Source organism: Oreochromis niloticus, linkage group LG12, assembly GCF_001858045.2.
Source record: "Oreochromis niloticus isolate F11D_XX linkage group LG12, O_niloticus_UMD_NMBU, whole genome shotgun sequence".
Taxonomy (NCBI): domain Eukaryota; kingdom Metazoa; phylum Chordata; class Actinopteri; order Cichliformes; family Cichlidae; genus Oreochromis; species Oreochromis niloticus.
In genome coordinates, this window is record NC_031977.2 from 47,809 (window position 1) to 60,000 (window position 12,192).

The window sequence follows — 12,192 nt, forward strand, 5'->3', positions numbered from 1 at the left end:
TTATGTTTGTTTGTTAAAGCTGAACCCAGGGCAAACTACGCTAAATTAGTGTTTATAGCTAACAGCTACAATAAGTGTAACAGTTACTGTTAAGCTATCATTTGTTTACATGACGCTTTTTCTTATACAGGTAATACATTTATTACCAACCTGAGAGTTTATCCGCCGGTCATTTGATGTCAGGGCTCTGTGTGCAGGCGGATGAAGAGGTGGATCCAAATGCAGGACTCAGACACTAACTTGAAACTCAAAACCCTCAGCTTTATTTGCTGGCAGAAAACAAAACAAACTGAGCAATGGTACTGACATGAAAATACTGAACACGAAAACACAGGCATAATCTGATGGTACAACGCGACACCGAGCATGGGAAAACACAGGGCTTATATACACACAGGGTAGTAATAAGGGGATAGGCAACAGGAGGGAGACACAGCTGGGAGAGATCAGGGCTAACGAGAAAGGGGGAACAAGGCTACACACTAACATAAGACAGACTTTCACAATAAAACAGGAAACATGAATCACAACTCAGAGACACGGACTAAACACAGAGAGACAGACACATGGAACTGAACTATACATGAAACCAGAATTCCTAAAACATGGATAACAGAAACTTGTAACTCTAATAAGCATCATCATCATCATCAACACAACAAGAGAATGAGAAAACGATCCAAAACACCAAGATAACTGAAACACAAAGTACCAGAGAAACATAAAGAATAATCCATCATGCAAAATAAAACCAAACCATAACAACTCAACATACTGGGTCCAACGGACCCAGAACCGTGACAGTACCCCCCCTCCAAGGGCTGGCTCCTGACAGCCCTAAACAAAAAAACCAACAAAACCAGACCAGGGCGGGCGGAGGGGGTCCAGGACAGAGGGACAGAAACCAAACAAAAGCAAGGAGCAAGAGAGTCCAGATATACATGAATAATCAAAACTAGACCGGGTCAAACCATGAGTCCACGAAAAGTTCGGGGGGGGTCGACCGTGCACACGGCAACGGCGGCGACAGGGAAACAGTTCTGGAGGCCGACCGTGCACATGGCAACGGCGGCAGCGCAGGCAAAACCAATCAGGAGGCCGACCACTTGGAAGGCAGTGGCGGCCACTGAGCAGGTCCGGAGGTCGACCGCGATGCCAGCAGTGGCGACAGACTCTTTCCGGAGGCCGTCCTTGACGGCCATGATGCCAACTTAGAGGCCTGGAAAATGGCCAGCAGAGGCGAGGCGGAACAGGTCGAGCTGGCTCTGACGGCTGTGTTGCAACGGCAGGGCCAGGCGAGGCAGGGCCAGGCGAGGCAGGCCAGGCGAGGCAGGGCCAGGCGAGGCAGGGCCAGGCGAGGCAGGGCCAGGCGAGGCAGGGCCAGGCGAGGCAGGGCCAGGCGAGGCAGGGCCAGGCGAGGCAGGGCCAGGCGAGGCAGGGCCAGGCGAGGCAGGGCCAGGCGTGGATGAAGACACAGAGGCTGGCCAGGCGTGGATGAAGACACGGCTGCGGAACCTGACGGCAGCGGCGATGTGGATGCTACAGGTGGTGGAACAGGTGGTGGCTGAACGGTCTTCCCAGAACCGTCAGCAGATGCGAGGATGTGCTGGCTGGGTCCTCCAGGACCCTCACCTAACGAGGCGTGGTGCTGGGTTGGCTCCTCGGACCCTCCAGCCGACGAGGCAGGACGCTGGTTGGGTTCACCCTAACCCCCAGCTAACAAAACTTCAGGCTGGACGGGCTCCTCGGGCCCTCCAGCTGACGAGATTTGAGGCTGGACGGACTTCTCGAGTCCTCCAGCTGGAGCAGATGCAGGACCAGAGGCAATAGGGACCCCTGGCCGAGGGTGAAGATGAGTGGCTGACTGAGCGGATGACAAAGCTAATGATTCCTCTACTAACTGCGCTACTGACTGGGCTATGGACTATAATAAAGTCTGCAGAAAGTCTGATTGAGGTAGCGACTGAGCTATGGATTGCGGGGGTGAAGACTGAGCTACGGGCGGCTGCTGAGCAGGAAACACTGGAAACCGTGCTACAGGTGGCTGCTGAGCAGGGGACACTGGAAACTGAGCTGGGAACTGCCATGAAGGTTGTAGTGATGGTGGTTGAGATGGTGACTGAGCTAATCCTCCTGAGCCTTCTGAACATGAGAAAAACTGCTGGAAAGGTTCACCTGATCCTCCAGCTGACACAGAAATGGGTGCCGGCACCAGCTGAACACCAACTCCTCCCACCCGAGGAACTGAAATGGGTGGAGGGGAATGCTGGGCTCAAGCAACCCTAGGAGCAGGAACAAGAGGAGGGAGAAGCTCAGGAATGGTCTCAAGATGCCCAATATTACAAACTGGGTCTCGGCATATAGTCTTTGCAGAGTGGGCAACCTCAGAAACATTCAACTGAACAGTCCTTGGGAGGATCCACAGTCTTAATAGATTGTAGAGAGGTGCAACTAGAGTCCTTACATGTCCTTGGGGAACAAACAGCCTCTTCCTTCAGAGAGCCTAAGTTACAGCCTGCAATTTCTGTCCCTACCAACTGCCTGTGGCCCTGCTAAAAAGTACATGGTTGAAAGGCTGGCTCAGAAACATTAACCACCTCCCTTTCAGCTGACTGAATGAACATAGCCCCAGAATAAACAGTTCCAGATGAAACAGTCTTAACTCCTGGGTCTGAAGGAACATCAGGAGCACAATCCTTTGAACCAATGGGAAAATAATCGTTCTCAAAACGAAAACTTTTATTTTCCCGAACCGGAGAAACATGAGCTGTAGTGTTCATGAAGCTGGCGTTCGCAGCATTGGGGGAAACAGTCTGTCTATCCCTTGACAAAAAAGGCAAATGAAGGGAAACTCTGTTACTCACCCTAGGCGGTTGTTTGAGATGAATCCCAGGCTTCTGCTGGAGCTGTGAGTGCTGGCGGCGCGCTCGCTGCCTCCCTGTTGAAGAGGGAGCGGCGCTGGCGGAATGTGACGAGGGAAGACTCTGCTGTGGCTGCTCCTGCGGCTATGTGGAAACGCTGGGTGAGTCGGGTGGCACGATAATAATCCCTAACATCTTATAGAATGTCTGAGCAGGCGTAAGCTGGTTGCTTGCAGGCTCGTAGTAATCCTCCCGGGACCGGCTGGAGCATTTTCTGCGAGACCGGGGCATCCACGGGGAGGAAGCAGATGAGTGGGCCGAAGGGTAGGCTGCTAGCGAGGAACGGCAGCACGGAGGCCCTCCAAGCGCTAGCCGGGTCCCGTCAAAACGGGAGCTGCGCTTCCACAGTGAGTCCACTGGATCCATTACTGGTCGCGTCGTTCTGTCAGGGCTCTGTGTGCAGGCAGATGAAGAGGTGGATCCAAATGCAGGACTCAGACACTAACTTGAAACTCAAAACCCTCAGCTTTATTCGCTGGCAGAAAACAAAACATAAACTGAGCAATGGTACTGACATGAAAATACTGAACACGAAAACACAGGCACAATCTGATGGTACAACACGACACCGAGCATGGGAAAACACAGGGCTTATATACACACAGGGTAGTAATAAGGGGATAGGCAACAGGAGGGAGACACAGCTGGGAGAGATCAGGGCTAACGAGAAAGGGGGAACAAGGCTGCACACACTAACATAAGACAGACTTTCACAATAAAACAGGAAACATGAATCACAACTCAGAGACACGGACTAAACACAGAGAGACAGACACATGGAACTGAACTATACATGAAACCAGAATTCCTAAAACATGGATAACAGAAACTTGTAACTCTAATAAGCATCATCATCATCAACACAACAAGAGAATGAGAAAACGATCCAAAACACCAAGATAACTGAAACACAAAGTACCAGAGAAACATAAAGAATAATCCATCATTCAAAATAAAACCAAACCATAACAACTCAAAATTCTGGGTCCAACGGACCCAGAACCGTGACATTTGACATGACGAATGATTTCTGAATACTTAATCTTTGCCCCTCCCAAAATGCTCAAGATGCTGTAGGCCCGCTCAGTAACACTGGGTCCATAGGTACAACTATTAACCAGCACTCTATTGCTGTGCAGCTTTCACGAAGGACCCAGATGTATGACGCCAAAAACTGAAGTTTCACTTCGCATCATTCAATTTCAAAATATAAAATTCAGTTTCAATTTAGTGACAATCATCCAATACACAGGATTTCAAATTAGGAATCATTCCATGAGAATGGTTAAAATTGGATTTGGATATTTTCACATTTTTTACCAAAATATATTATTTATATGTATATCCCACATCATTAAGGATATATTTAACTATCAGAAACATGCATTTTCCCATCTCAGGCATTAGTTTTCTTTTATTATTGATCAAATTTTCTTTTTCTTTTTTTTTTCTTTTTTTTTTTTTTTAATACGGGACAGACTTGACTGGTGGAAAGAAAGGGGAGAAAGAAAGAGGGAAAGGAAAAAAAAAAACCTGAGAAGAGGGACGGGGGAAAAGGGCAAAAAACAAAAACCAACAGAATAAGCAGACAAAAAATACATATATCGATCACCTGGATCACCTGTTGAGAAAGAAAAAAGAAAGCAAGCAGAAGAAAACGAGAGTAATAAACAAGATCACAATGATATATGGGAATATGACAGTAAATACTAAATATTAAACATTATGGTGCAGCACGTGAGATCGACAGCGCAGTGTGTGCTTTGAGGTTGGAGCCAAAAAGGGTGTAGTTTGTGTGTGTGATCACCTGTGTGTACACCTGTGAGCATGAACGCGCTTGTTTTTAAAAGGTTCCTTCATGTAATGATCTGCTAGAGGGTGTGGGGGGCCACTGCCCCGTCCTCCAGGGCATGACGCAGGTATGGAGGAGATCAAAACTCCAGACATCCAGAGGCCCCCAGAACACAAGAGACCAAGGAAGACCAACAGAGGGGCAGCCGTGCCACTATCCCAGAAAGAGCTGAGGAGAGTCCCAGATGAGGGGTCACTCAGCAGCCGCGGAGCAGAACAAAGAACCACCAACGCACCGATGTCTGAGGGCGTCTGCCACCGGCAGGGGAAGTGGTGGGGGGAGATGGGCCTCCAAACCTTGGAGGGCCTGAGATGTCCCCAGAGAGGTGGCGTCTGATACCCAACCTGACATATAGACACAGACAAACAGGCACACACAGATACAAACATCTATTCCCACCCTCATGCTCTCATATACAATTACTCAACACTCACCCAACGTGGAGACAGACATAGAGAGACACTGTACACACAATCACACTCCCCAAGCGAACTCTAAGCCCCGGGTCTAGGTACCCTTGCCCCTGGAGGGGGAAACTGCGCCCAGACCCAGGTGGTGTTACCCTTTTCCCTGCGGTGGGGAGAAGCAGACTGCCCCGACTCCGCAGCAGCAGGGAGGCCCCACATTCCAGACCCCAGTCGGACGGCCAACTCCTCCTCCTAGCCCCCCCGCTCCAGCAGGCTGCAGAGAACGGGGGTGTAGGAAGACTCCAAACCTCCCTCCACCCGCTCATATGTAGTGTTGATGTATGTGTGTTCTAAGGTGCATTTAAAACCCAGGAGGGCATGGAGCTACCTGCCAGAGCAGCAGGTAAGCGTATAGCCCCTCCTGCTAGCCCTCAATGTCTACGTGTATTTAAAATTGAGAGGTGGGCAACGACGCCAGGGGTGAAGTGTACACCCTGATGGTAATTTGGAATCCGTGTAGCGTGCCCACCCCCAAGATCCTATATGTATGTGTAATGAGAGTGTGAGTAATGTGAATGTCTAAGTTGTGGGATAAAATTGAGGCAGAGGCAGCCAGAAGGGGACAGAGGGGGGGGATGTCTCCTCTGCACCCTGGTGACACACCCCTACCCCAAGGCCCTGCATGTGTGGGTGATTGTGGTGGAGCGGGAAGAGGGAGGCAGCTGGAGATGGGGAGGGAAGGAAGGGAGGGGCAAGTGACCCCTCCCTTGGGCCAGCTCCCCGCTGACCCCAGTAGGCACCCCCATACTCTGCAACCCGCCAGGGAAAGGGGGGCCCAGGCCCATCCGGACCGGGGCCCAGTGCAGCAACGCCGCCCGGCCCCACAGAGCCCGGGACAGTCCACCTGACCCCACCACAGAGAAAACTGCACCCACCCCATCATCCACTCATCTTCCAGACTACACAAGACAATAGACGCCCAGGCTGAGATCTTCCTCCACCTCTCCTGTATCTCCCCCTCCTGCAGAGAGAGTTCCTGAAGAGAGGAAATCTCCTGCAGGATTTGACAACCTCCCCCACCAGTTGAAGAGCCCCCCAGGTGGTTCGATGCACAGGCGGCACCCTGCGCCAGGACTGGGCCCCCATACACCCACCCGCCCACAACCCCGGCAACACACCAACCAGGACCCAAGCCCCTGAGGCTTGGCCAGGGCCCCAGCCCAGAGACGGAGTGCCCCCAGAACCTCACGCCCATCCCGGACCCACCCAGGGGCAGCCAGGCTACCAGGTCAGTAACCCACGTCCGTCAGCACAGACCCTCCCCTAGCCCTGCTGCACGCAGCCACGAGGAAACCGTCACTTAAGAGCCAACAGAGCCCCTAATTGGCCATGACCGCTACCCCGGGTTGAGCCCCCCAAGGAAGATGCTCCCGGGGAACCCCCTGATGCCCTAAGCCCGTCCCTACCCCCACACCAATCACAACAGTGAAGGTGGGACCAAACTAAGACACCCCACCCCCACTAGGTGATGGAGCTGATCAAAGGAGCCCAGAGAAATTGATCTGATGTGGTGGCAGAGGCTGTATCAAGACTAATGTAATCTAATAGATAATTTCTATATTGGTTAGAATTAAGATTATTTTTATTTTTCCAGTTCATGAGGACTGTTTTCTTGGCTATGCATAGGGCAGTGAAAACCATATGGGCTATATTCTTTTCCGGAGTGACATTATCTAAGCTGCCCAACAAACACACTAAAGGGGAAGTTGGAATGTTACATTTCAGACACTTTGATAAGTCTTCACATATCTCGCGCCAAAACTTCTGAACTGGTGGACAGAACCAAAGAGCGTGGATATAATTGTCCGGTGTATTGGTTTGGCAGTGTGAGCAGTTGTTGGTAGACGTAAAGCCCATCTTGAACATCCGATGGCCTGTATAGTGCACTCTATGTAGTATTTTGTATTGAATTAATTGAAGACTGGGATTTCTAATTAGATGAAAGGTTTTTAAGCAAATCTGAGACCAGAAGTTTTGGTCAAAGTTAACTGATAAATCCGCTTCCCATTTTGCAATAGGAAGTGATATTGATTCATCTGTTTTAGAAAGCATTCTGTATATTTTGGATAGTAATTTGGGGATTTTAAGAGTAAGAAATTGAACCACACTTGGTGGCGTTTGTAGTTCAACTTGACCCGGTTTAAATCTCTTTTTTATTATGGATTTAATTTGTTGATATTCTAAAAATCTTTTCTTGTTGATCCCATATTGTGTAACTAGTCTGTCAAATGAAATAAATTCTGTTCCTTCAAATTTTCAAGATGTAGTGACTGTAATTCTTCAACCCCGTTATGGACACTTTGAAGGCTCTCTGAATATTATCATAAAATGTATTTCTAAAGAAATCAATATGTTTACATTAACCAGATGTCCCCCATACTAATTCAATAATTTTACATACATAAAATCACACATTTTTACTCTCTTAAATCCTGAAATGTAACTAATAAGTGAAAGCAATCTTGTCATTTTTCATCAAAAATTTAGTTTAACTAAGAATTGTAATCAAAATCAATGATCATATGATAGCACTCAATATTTTAGACAGAAATCAGCAAACATTAAATTATTTTTTCAACATTTTAAGAAAATAATATATGAAAATGTAGGTGTGACAGGGTTGAGACTAGCAGGGTTGAAGATGGTAACAGGGTTGAAGAGACAAATACAGCTTTACATATAAACAGTTGTTTACTCTCAAATTCAATGTATAGGGCTTTCCATTAGCATTATATCTCACTTTGTAACCATAGGAAGGACACCAGATACAAATTGCAGTAGAATTAAGTTTTATTAATCTCAAGTAAAAACAACCACAACAGCATATTAACAACTAACAAACATTGTAAAGTGAATTGCTCAAATGTAACATAATGTGTGTGTGTGTGTGTGTGTGTGTGTGTGTGTGTGTGTGTGTGTGAGTGAGTGAAAGTGGGTGGGTGTGTGTCTAGGCATAAGAGAGCCTCATGAGATGTGCTAAAAGTCACCTCATCCTTGCTCCGATAACATACAATTAAACTTGATGAACTGGTTGAAGTAATAACAATCATAACCAGTTAACGATTTCAATGTGTCTGTCTGTATCAGTGCCTGTGTCTGTGTCCATGTCAGAGTGTTTTTGCATGTGTGTGCTTGCATCGGTGTGTGTGTCTGTATATATGCATGAATGTGCCTTTTGTTTCATGAATTCATCTTGTGAGACTTCCACATGGCGCCTTGTCACAGCCTGTGTGGGTGGAATGAGTTCAAGGACATCATCAAACAGGCACCAGAGGATATCATCCTGATGCTGATCGGATGGCTGCAAATTTCCTCCAACTCAACGAGGGGAAAACCGAAGTCCTCGTATGCGCCCCTGATAGATTTCTATCGCAGATAGTGAAAGCCCTTGGTCCTCTCTCACTCTATGTTAAATCCTCTGTCAGGAATTTAGGTGTCACCTTTGACTCCAGTTTCACATTGGATGGGCATGTGAAATCTCTGGTTCGGTCTTGTTTTTATCATTTAAGAAATGTGGCTAGGCTAAGCCCGATTTTATCTCGATCTGAACTGGAGATTGCTATACATGCATTTATTTCGTCACGGTTGGATTATTGTAATTCGCTGTTTATGTGTCTTAGCAAAGGTTCTCTGGATCGTCTGCAGGTTGTGCAAAACGCTGCAGCTAGGCTTTTGACAAAATCCTCCAAGTACTCACATGTGACACCGTTGTTATCTCAGTTACACTGGCTTCCTGTTAAATTTAGAGTCGATTTTAAGATCCTGGTCTTGACCTACAGAGCTGTGCACGGACTGGCACCTGCCTACATCTTTGATCTGCTACAGCCTTATGTCCCCAGCAGGTCTTTGAGGTCATCTGATCTGGGCTTACTTGCTATAAAAAATACTAAGAGGAGGACTAAGGGTGATAGAGCTTTTGCCACTGTGGCCCCTAGACTGTGGAACTCTCTCCCCCAAGCATTAAGAACTGTGGACTCAGTAGCTGTTTTTAAAAAACAACTCAAAACTCACCTTTTTAAAACTGCTTTTGGTTCATTTTTTGCCTGTTTTATTTAGTCTTTTTAAATCTTTTTATGACTTGTAATTTTATGTGCAGCACTTTGTGAATCTGTCTTGAAAGGTGCTATATAAATAAAACTTTATTTATTATTTATTTATTTATGCGGCCAACATGATGCATGCATTTGACCTGGACTTGTGCTGTTTGTATGTTTAGAAAGATGCCTGGATATAAATCATCGTCATATCTGAGAATACACCATTTACCAATCAGCTCTGGACTTTCCCACTGGATTTCTTTTTCTGGATTCCCCCCACTGCCTGTCTGTGATACAGCCGTTTCTGTATTCTGGCCAAAAGTGAAACACTGGGTGTTGAAGCACTTGCAGTTAAACTGCTTCCGTGTTGTGCACATGCAGCTTACATCACGAACCATCCGTTCTCCTGGAGCTACAGTAATGACCTGGTGAATTCTCATGGTTCCAGGAACAGCTGATATCTGCTTTGGCATTTTCTCCATTGCTTCCTCAACATCTTCACTTTTCACAAAGAACAGTTTCACACTTGTGTTTGTTTCAGACAAGGCCCTGAATAACTCTTCTGCATCTGGGATGTCATGCCCCTTTGCTACTGTAGCCGGATGGGCTACTCGCCTTTCTTTTCTCTCTCTCGCTCGCTCACTCTACTGCTCTCGCTCTCTCCTGCGCTCGCTCTTACTGCAAAACTAGGTCAATTGGGAACCCACCTGCATATTGATTGCAGGCTGGCACCAGGTATAAAGCTAAGCCGGTGCTTCTTTGGATTATTCCTCCCATGCATTCAGCGCAAAGCAGCAGTAAATGCTGACACTCTGCGACGGACTGATCGGCAAGAGTAGATCATATGACAGCCACAGGTATGCTCTCGCTTAACCTCAGATTCCCTCTTAGTATTGGAATGTATAGTAATAGTTTTTGCGGCCTGTTGTAGCGCGGCAGGTTGTTTTATTCCGGCGTTGCGGAGAGGTGCTTGTGTGATTCCCCCACCAGTGAGAGTATAACGCTTCCGGTCCTGGGGTAAGCTGTTCAAACTATTTTTATTAGCATTCACAGCTACCAGAGGCTAAGGTTATATTTGTCTGTTTTAGGGCGTGATCGCTGCCTTCACCTCCGTGGCAACTCACACAGCCTTAAGTGAAGAATCAAGACACCTGCCTAGCCGTTGTTGTGAGGGCTCCTCCTCAGTGGAGCCTGCTGTCTTGTCTTGTTTGGTTTTGAATTGTTTTACCTTGTCTTATTTGGTTTTATTAAGTAGGCCTACCATTTCCTGGTTCGCCTGGTTTTATTTTATTTTATCTCTGGATTGTTACGTGTGCCCACGCTTCTGTGATCGGGCTGAAGCAATTCTTTGCCCGAGTGTCGTGCCGGGGATTTTAAATTGCCCCCGTTGCTGGTCTTAGCCTGTGGGGAGCCAGACCAGCTCGCGATTGAGGCTGGGACCATTACTACCAGTACGAGTGGACCCGCGGGGCACAAGCCTTCCTGTGTGTGTGTGTGGTTTCTTTTATTAAAGCTATTAAAGTGTGTTTTAGTTCTTTGTATCATCTGTAGCGAGCCTGACGCTCAGTGTCCTGTTATTCTTTTAACATATTTTTCTGTGTTTTCTTTTAGTGAACGGAGGACGTACCAGTGGCCCTGGGACCTTAGGTGGTGGGTCGTTTTCACACTTTCTTTTGTACAGCACCGGGTGGGCTGCAGTGATTTTCGTTTTGTGTGATTTTCTTTTGGGTCCACGGCTGCTGGTGAGTCCAAGTTCTATGATTGTTTTATTTTCACGTTAAGACACTGTCAACAATGACGCTACATTTTGGTTTTTAATATTTTATTTATTTTTATTATAAATAAACTGTTTTAATATTGGAGCCAACCTGCCTCGGAGTGCATCCTTGAATCTGTGCGGCCTCTTTTTATTCCTTTTATTTATTTTTCTTAAATATATTTCCTAGGGGTGAAAATCCCCTAGGTGGCGTTGTCATTTTATTTCCTTTTATCTAACCCCACCGACCACTTGGTCACACTACCATCATGTCAGCTGCTCTTTTTAAGGCTCCCCCGACACCATCTGGTCCTCCTTTTCCATGACTAGCCTCGAAAAAATTCCAAGAACCAGCCTTGAATCCTCTTCTGTCCAGTTCTGTAGTGAAAAATTAGAGGTTTCCTCGTTGTTTGTATCGCGTACAGGGTCCGTCACTTAAAAAGTGCAGCACAGACACTTGTGGATGTTGGCCTTGAAGGTAATCTAGCACAGGATTTAGGTGCTGCCATATTGCTGGAGGGCCTTTATGTCTACTGGGGGAGATGGTGCTAAAGCACAGAGGCTCTGAGAGTCCACCAACATACAACACAACAGTATGAAGGGTGGCCTGCTGATGTGAAGCCCCAAAGTGGACCGCCTGAACTTGAGAACTGTATTTACAGCTGTAGTTTTCTGAGAAGTCAACATGTATCAAAGCCTCCTCCCCTGACATGTTGTTCTTCAGCTCACGGCAGAAGGCATACTGCTGCTTGATATTAAAGTGATGCATTTTAAATTTCTTTACAAAGCTCTGGAAGAGCTCAATGAGGTGCTCTTGTGTGCCCTCCACAGATTTCTTGACTGTCACCTTGACAGTTGCCTTTTCTCCCTTTTTGTCTCCTTCTCCTCTATTACCGAAGATCCGAAGATTTCTTTGAACGTTGGCACCTTTTTTTGTATTTTTCTTTGCTTTTCCTTTCTTTTCCAAGTTTTTCCTGGAGTTCCGCTATTTGCCTCTTGAGCTTATTTTTTTCTGTTCTGTACTTTTTCCGAGCCACCAGACGTTGCCTACAAAACAAAGCAATAAAAGTTGATTTGGGTTTGGAAAGTTATGCCTTTTTCCTCCTGCCCTCCCTGTTTCTAAAATGACATTGTGAAAGTGACATAAAATGACATTTTC

The 12,192-nt window shown here is 46.9% G+C and overlaps 2 long non-coding RNA genes across 2 annotated transcripts in view; one reads left to right on the forward strand and one right to left on the reverse strand.

Moving 5' to 3' along the window:
• The first annotated feature begins 9,898 nt into the window (after nt 1-9,898).
• On the forward strand, nt 9,899-11,139 carry LOC109204388 (uncharacterized). Its single transcript, XR_002063896.2, has 3 exons — nt 9,899-10,134; nt 10,209-10,294; nt 10,366-11,139. It is a non-coding gene; the product is annotated as an uncharacterized LOC109204388 (long non-coding RNA).
• LOC109204389 (uncharacterized) overlaps nt 10,792-12,192 on the reverse strand; it is a 1,810-nt gene continuing 409 nt past the window's right edge. Inside the window, exon 2 of the long non-coding RNA XR_002063897.2 lies at nt 10,792-12,080. This is a non-coding gene — a long non-coding RNA (uncharacterized LOC109204389). The remainder of the gene's footprint in view (nt 12,081-12,192) is intronic.